The sequence below is a fragment of the Piliocolobus tephrosceles genome, chromosome 20, assembly GCF_002776525.5.
Source record: "Piliocolobus tephrosceles isolate RC106 chromosome 20, ASM277652v3, whole genome shotgun sequence".
Taxonomy (NCBI): Eukaryota; Metazoa; Chordata; class Mammalia; order Primates; family Cercopithecidae; genus Piliocolobus; species Piliocolobus tephrosceles.
Window position 1 is genome coordinate 36,680,759 of NC_045453.1, and position 7,560 is coordinate 36,688,318.

The following is a 7,560-nucleotide window of genomic DNA, read 5'->3' on the forward strand; positions in this document are numbered from 1 at the left end:
CTGGGATTACAGGTGCACATCACCATGCCTGGCTGATTTTTATATTTTTGGTAGAAACAGGGTTTCACCATGTTGGCCAGGCTGGTCTTGAACCTCTGACCTCAGGTGATCTGCCTGCCTCAGCCTCCCAAAGTGCTGGGATTACAGGTGTGAGCCACCGCGCCCAGCTGCTTTAGGACTTCAGAATGAGAGAGCAGACTTGATCTAATAATGATTAGTCAGATACATTTTTAGGATGTAGGGCCGATGTGCCCTGGGATTGTGTGGAAGTTGGAGATGGGAGAGAAGTCAAAGGAGGGCTGACATCTCTTCACAGGCAATGTGGGTAGTGGCAGATGGTTCATGGCACAGGAAGCCGAGGGGTGTGGACGTGGTACCCGGGCTGGAGGAGAGAGGCCAGGGCTGCAGGTGTATCCTGAGGGGAGGAGGCTGGGGAAGTCCCTGGAGGAAGCCAGAGGGAGCAGAGCCGTGACCCCCGGGGTGCACAGAGGCTGGGGTCGGGGAGACCATGCAGTGGTGAGGGGACCTCAGAGCACTGCTTCCTCTTCCCTGTTTGGGGTTTCAGAGGTCCCTTGTGCAGGGGCCGGGGCAGAGCCCCATCCTTAGGACACTTAGGCCCCAAGTGGACTCCTACAAGCTGCTTCTAGAGGATGCAGACAGAGCACCCAGTCCAGATTATAGCTTGACCCGGGGCTCTCTCCCGACCTCGTTTGGGGTTTGGGACAGCAGAATCTGTGCTCTGGGCTTCTGGGTCCCCATCAAAATGGAACAAGGTGACCTGCAGCCCCAGTCAGGTAAGACTAGCCCATTCTCCTGCACAGTTCTGGCTAAAGCCTCCACCCCCAAGCAGGTGATATTCCCTCCCCAGATGTCCCATACAGCTCGGACTCTGGGGTCCCTTCCGGATTAGCACAGTCTGATGGGAGAAGCAAACATCTGAAATGAAAATAGAACGCCTGTGGGCCGGGCGCAGTGGCTCACACCTGCAATCCCAGCACTTTGGGAGGTTGAGCACAGGAGTTTGAGACCAGCCCGGGCAAGATGGTGAGGCCCGGTCTTTACAAAAAAGTGTGGTGGCACATGCCTGTGGTTCCAGCTTCTTGGGAGGCTGAGGTGGGAGGATCACTTGAGCCAGGTGGTTGAGATTGCAGTGAGCTGAGATTGCACCACTGTGCTCCAACCTGGGCGACAGAGCAAGATCCTGTCTCAAATAACAAAACAACGAGAACACCACCTCTCTCTCCCTGCTGCCCACCCACCTGCTCGGATGGCCTTGGCTCCACCTCTGACCTGTACCTGTGTATGCCTCATGAAACGACAATCCCAGGCCTGCACACACTGCTTCTGTCGAGAGAGGTGGCCAGCCTAGCCACTGTTTGTGGCCCGCTTGGCTGCAGCCTCAGCCTCTCCCACCAGTCTGGCTGTACCATCCACACTGCTGCCCAGCTCCTTCCCCACTCTGGCTTTGCACTGCCCTTCCATCAGCCTGGAACACCCCTCCTGCCTACCTGGTGAATCCCAGCATCCCAGAAGATTCCCCTCCAGCCGCAGCTCCAGGCCATCACGACACAGCCCTCCCCTCCTGCCTTAGGTTCCCACAGGCCCAGACCCCAGCCCTGCCTGCACTTTCTATCCTTCCCCTTCCCCTCAAAAATAGCCCAGGGCCTCTGGAAGTGAAAAGGGTGGCATGGAGGGAAGAGAGCAGGAGGCATCCTGGCTGCCCAGCCGAGGGCTGGTTCCCCAGGTCCCATGCCAGTGCTCCAAGGCCAACCAGCCTGGCTCCAGCACGGTGAGCCCCACATCTGCAGCCCCACTTGTGTGTGCCCCTGAGTCCTGAGGGCTCTGGAGCTGTCCTGGCTAGAACTGGAGTTACCACCCACTGCGGGGCAGGGTCTCAGCTGCTCTGAGCACCAGGCTGCACCAGGAGCACTCACCTCATGGAGCGAAGGCCCAGAAGCACTGCCTTTCTTGTAGGCATTGCTACCCTAAGTGGGTCGGCAATGATGAGGAGGCACCGAGGGCCACTCCCTGGCTGTGAGCTGTGCTTGCACATCTTGGATGCCCCGTGGGCACTTCCTTCCTGTTGGGATTTGGGCTCAGGTTTATCCCTGGCTGCTTCTGGGAACCCTGGGGGCTAAAGGACCCTGCAAGACGGCTGGGTTGGAAGAAAGGGGCTTGCCTGGTCCTGGGATCTGGGCAGATATGTGGGTGGTGAGCAAAAATTGGGAGGGCTTCTCATTTGGGCCTCCTGTCCCTGAGGGTCCGTCCTGGTACAGGATCAGGTAGCATCAAAGGGAACACCTAGGATGAGGGACTGGAGGGGGACCGGGGCCTTGGCCAAGGCCTTGTGGGGAGTGCCCTGCCCAGGGGTGGGGCTGCAGGAAAGAGAGGCCATTCCACCTGAGTGGGCCGCCCCTGCCTCATAGCTCCCCAACCCAGGGTGCTCAGAGCTCCCTTCTTCTGGAGCCTTACGGGAGGCCCTGCTGCTTAGGGGCTGGTGTGCACCACCCAGAGCTGGGTTCTGTAGCCTCCACTGCCACAGGCTGGGCGGGCTCTGGCCCCTCCTCCCTTGGGGGGTCCTGGTGCCGGGGTGGTTTTCAAAACCAGAGACTGGAGGCCTTATCAGACCACAGGTTTTCCTGAGGAAGGAAGGGTGGGTGTGGGCCTCCAGGATGGGCGCCTCCTCTGGGTGTGCCCGGCCTGGTGGAGGGCGCACATGCACTGCCCATCCCTCCTGGGGGACCCCAGTCCAAGGCCCTGCCCCACCAGAGACAAGCAGACTGCAAAGGCTGGACCCGGTAGGGTGTGGGTCCAGGGCTCAGGCCTGGGGTGGGGTGTGAACTCCCTGAAATCACAGCAGATGCCAGCATCCTCCGGGAGAGCGTGCCTGGCTCCCCCAGCTGAGGCTCAGAGGAATTTGCGGCCAGTTCACTGGCAGTTCCGCTCCTAGGGATATGCCCAGTGAGAATCTATACTTGGGTCCACCAAAAAACAAGCAAGAATGTTCCAAGTGAGCCTGTTCATAATAGCCCCAACCTGGAAAACCCGAATGCCCATTAATGCTGGGTGTGGCCTGTCATCCAGGGGATAGTGACTGTAGCCAGGAGAAGCCACCCGGGCTTCCTCCACGGACTCCGCGTCAGACAACGGGAAGCAGAGGCCAGAAGTGCAGGCAGAGCTGGTGCCCAGCATGGATCAGGTTCAGGAACAGGCAGGACTAGTGCAGGTGGACGGGGTCCATGAATGATGGCCTCTGGGGCATTGGCCAGCAGGGCCTTAGGGGCCTCCTGGTTTTGGCAATGTCCTGTTTTCTTGATCCAGATGCTGGTGACAAGAGGCGTTCAGTCTATGGAAATTCAGGAAGCCACATAGTTAGGATGGGTATGCTTTTCTGCCTGTATGTGAAACTTCGTTAAAAAGTTTCACACACAGGCCAGGAGCGGTGGTTCACGCCTGTAATCCCAGCACTTTGGGAGGCCGAGGCGAGCGGATCACAAGCTCAGGAGATCAAGACCATCCTGGCTAACATGGTGAAACCCCATCTCTACTAAAAATACAAAAAATTAGCCGGGCATGGTGGCGGGCGCCTGTAGTCTCAGCTACTTGGGAGGTTGAGGCAGGAGAATGGCGTGAATCCGGGAGGTGGAGCTTGCAGTGAGCCGAGATGGCGCCACTGCACTCCAGCCTGGGCGACGGAGCAAGACTCCCTCTCAAAACAAAACGACAAAAAAAGAGTTTCACATACAGGCCAGGCACAGTGGCTCACGCCTGTAATCCCAGCACTTTGGGAGGCCGAGGTGGGAGGATCACAAGGTCAGGAGTTCAAGACCAGCCTGGCCAACATGGTGAAACCCCACCTCTACTAAAAACATAAAAGTTGCCGGGCGTGGTGGCGCACATCTGTAGTCCCAGCTACTTGGGAGGCTGAGGCAGGAGAATTGCTTGAACCCAGAAGGTGGAGGTTGCAGTGAGCCGAGATTGTGCCACTGCACTCCAGTCTGGGAGACAGAGTGAGACTCGTCTAAAAAAAAAAAAAAAAAAAAAGTTACACACAAGCAGAAACCCTCTCCTGACCCCTCCGGTGGGAGGAGTGTTCCCTGAGGCCCCTGCCTTCCTCCTGCCCTGTCCTGTCTGGGCCCAGCCCCTAAGGCAACCTCGCTCCCTCCAGGGAAGTCGCTGGGCGGACTGGGCTGAAAGCCAGGGAGAGACTGCCAGGTCATGCCCCCGACCCTTCCCTTCGTGAAGGGAACGCAGAGGAGGCAGCCGGAGAGAGCAGCCCCTGAGGGAGGTGTGGGTGGGGCTGGGCTCAGAGCCGGGCAGCCAGGCTGACGCCCCAGGCCCGCTCTGCCTTTCTTGGAAGAGCCTGGAGGAGCCATGTCAGGTGGGGGTGCCCTACAGCCGCGCAGGTGGGGCTGCGGCTGTGGGGCTCGCCCTGCCGGAGCCGGGCCGGCGGGCTGGGGAGCAGTGGCTTGGGACCTGGGGAACCCGCCCTGCCCTGGGCTGGGCAGCCAAGATGCCTCCTGCTCTCCTCCCTTCATCCCACCCCTTCACTTCCAGAGGCCCCGGGGCTATTTTTAACTTGGCTGCACAGCCAGAGCTGAAGGTGGACCTAGCCCTGCAGGGAGTGGGGAGGAGGGAGGAGCTGCAGCTGCTGTCCTGCCCCCACCCCTCCCACAGCTCGGGCTTTCCACGCGGGTGGGTGGGGGGTGCTGGTCATTCTCCACCTTAGAGGAGAAACGGCATTCCACCCTGCAAATATGGTCACACTCAGAGGCCACACAGATGCTCCAAGATTCAGACACAAGCCTGAGACACAAGCTCAAAAACACACACCTAGGGTACACCCAGGCTCACTCGGTTACACATGCAGACACACACAGACACACACAGACACTGACACACACAGACACAAACATGCAGAGATACAGACGCTGACGTACACAGACACACAGAGACACACACACAGACACACACAGACACAAACACGGAGAGACACACAGACGCTGACGCACACAGACACACACACAGACACACACACACACACAAACACGGAGAGACACGCTGACGCACACACACACAGAGACACACACTGACACACACAGACACACACGCAGAGACACACACGGACACTGACGCACACAGACACACAAAGACACACAGACACAATGACACACAGACACATGCAGAGACACACACACTGACACACAGACACACACAGACACGCAGAGACACACACAGACACTGATCCACAGAGACACACGCAGAGACACACACAGAGACACTGACACACACACAGACACTGACACACAGACACACACGCAGAAACACACACATAGACACAGACACACACACAGAGACACACACACAGACACACAGACACTGACACAGACACACACAGACACACAGACACTGACACAGATACAGAGACACTAACAGACACACACAGACACACACATAGACACACAGACACTGAGACACAGAGACACTAACAGACACACACACACAGACACTGACACACACACAGACACACAGAGACACTGACACACACACACAGACACTGACACACACACTGACACACAGACACACGCAGAAACACACACAGAGACACTAACACAGACACAGACACACACACAGACACACAGACACTGACACAGACACACACAGAGACACTAACAGACACACACAGACATAGACACACACACAGACACTGAGACACAGAAACACTAACAGACACACACACAGACACACAGAGACACTGACACACACACGCACTCTGCCTAGGGACAGCTCAGGAGTGTGTGAGACTCAAGGAGCCTCAGGACACAAGGACAGATGTGTGTGGGGGCTGTGGGCAGACCTCACTAGATGCCTGGAGACTCACACGCCCTGAAGGCGAGCCCCCCCCTTCGTGGACACACACAGGCACAGATGCCTGGAGACCACCAGCTGTGGGGCTTGTGGGGAGGCTCGAGGTGGGGGAAGCTTGGGGGTGGAGCTGCCCACTCTGCCCACTCTGGCCTGTCCCCCAGTCCCAGTCCAATGTCCCTGAAGCCCACTGAGTGGATGGACAAGCCCCAGGGGTCTCCACACCCTTCCCACCAAAGGGCAAGCTTGCGAAGGGCGGACTTGTGGCCTTCCCTCTCCCCCGTGCTCGCCCCCACACTCTCAGGGCAGGAAGCCCCAGGAGAGGGCGGCTGCAGGGGAGGCAGTGGAGAGCTGACCTCAGAATGTGCTCAGCCCGGCCCCTTCCTTTCCCTGCTCCCCACTTCCCCTCTCCTCCCCCAGCCTTTGTTCCGTGGAGCAACTGCCCCCGACCCCCGCTGAGGGAACTGGAGTCAGTCCTGGAAGAAACCCCAGGTGCTGGCTGGGGCCACTGCCTCTGGATCCAGGGATCCAGCGAGAGGAGGGAGCTGGGGGCTGGGAGAATTGAGGCTCAGGTGCCCCGGTGAGGGGCAGGGGCTAGCTTCCAGTTCCAACCCGCCCACCTCACACCCCACCTCCACCCCAGGAGGCCCAGGGCAGCTCCTGGAGGAATGTGGAGGGCGGGGGAGGGGGACAGGACATCCTCTTGGCAGGACACAGGACGCCCAGGCCAGCCCAGTCCCGCGGTCCGGAGGTTCCCAGCCCCGGGCAAGGCCACAGGGGGAAGGGTCACTGGGGCCTGGGGCTCACCAGTTCCAGCCTCGGCCAGCAGTGTCCATGGCCAGTCCAGGTCACCTCCAGTGGGGGCTGGAGGCCGGAGTGGAATGGCCGCCACCCCCCAGGGTGATCCATCCCTAAGGGGTCCCGCGTGTGTGGGAGGGGCCGGCAGGCCTGGGTTTGTCCTCAGCTCTGCAGATCTTGGGGTCGCCACCTGCAGGAGAGGCCTCAGGCTGGCCCTGGCCCTCCCGGGCCCAGGACAGGAAGTCCAGGGACAGTCAGTTGGCAGGACAGCCATGGGGACCCCAGCTCCTGGGAGCTGAGCAGCAGTAGAACGCGACCCCTGCTCACCGCGCTGGGAGATGAGGGACCCTGGAGGGGCCTGAAGGCATTAGAAAGAGAAAGACCTCCTGCGCTCACCTCACCGGTTCAGCCAGGACCCATGAGACCCTGCCAGTCTGGGAGGCCTGGCAGCTTCCACCCCTACTCCCACATGGTCTCTTGGTTGCAGCCTCATGCCCACCATGCCAGCTGGCTGGTCATCTCCGAGCGCTTCTGCCAGTCCGTCCCAATCACCTGGGCGGCAAATGATGCTCCTCGTCTAAAAGCAGCCTTTAAAACCAATGACCTGGCCGGGCGCGGTGGCTCAAGCCTGTAATCCCAGCACTTTGGGAGGCTGAGACGGGCGGATCACGAGGTCAGTAGATCGAGACCATCCTGGCTAACACGGTGAAACCCTGTCTCTATTAAAAAAATACAAAAAACTAGCCGGGCAACGTGGCGGGCACCTGTAGTCCCAGCTACTTGGGAGGCTGAGGCAGGAGAATGGCATAAACCCGGGAGGCGGAGCTTGCAGTGAGCTGAGACCCGGCCACTGCACTCCAGCCTGGGCGGCAGAGCGAGACTCCGTCTCAAAAAAAA

At 59.2% G+C, this 7,560-nt stretch overlaps 1 pseudogene; it reads right to left on the reverse strand.

Moving 5' to 3' along the window:
* Positions 1 to 288: 288 nt before the first annotated feature.
* Positions 289 to 2,053, reverse strand: LOC111520488 (annotated as a pseudogene).
* Between the last annotated feature and the right edge of the window lie 5,507 nt (positions 2,054 to 7,560).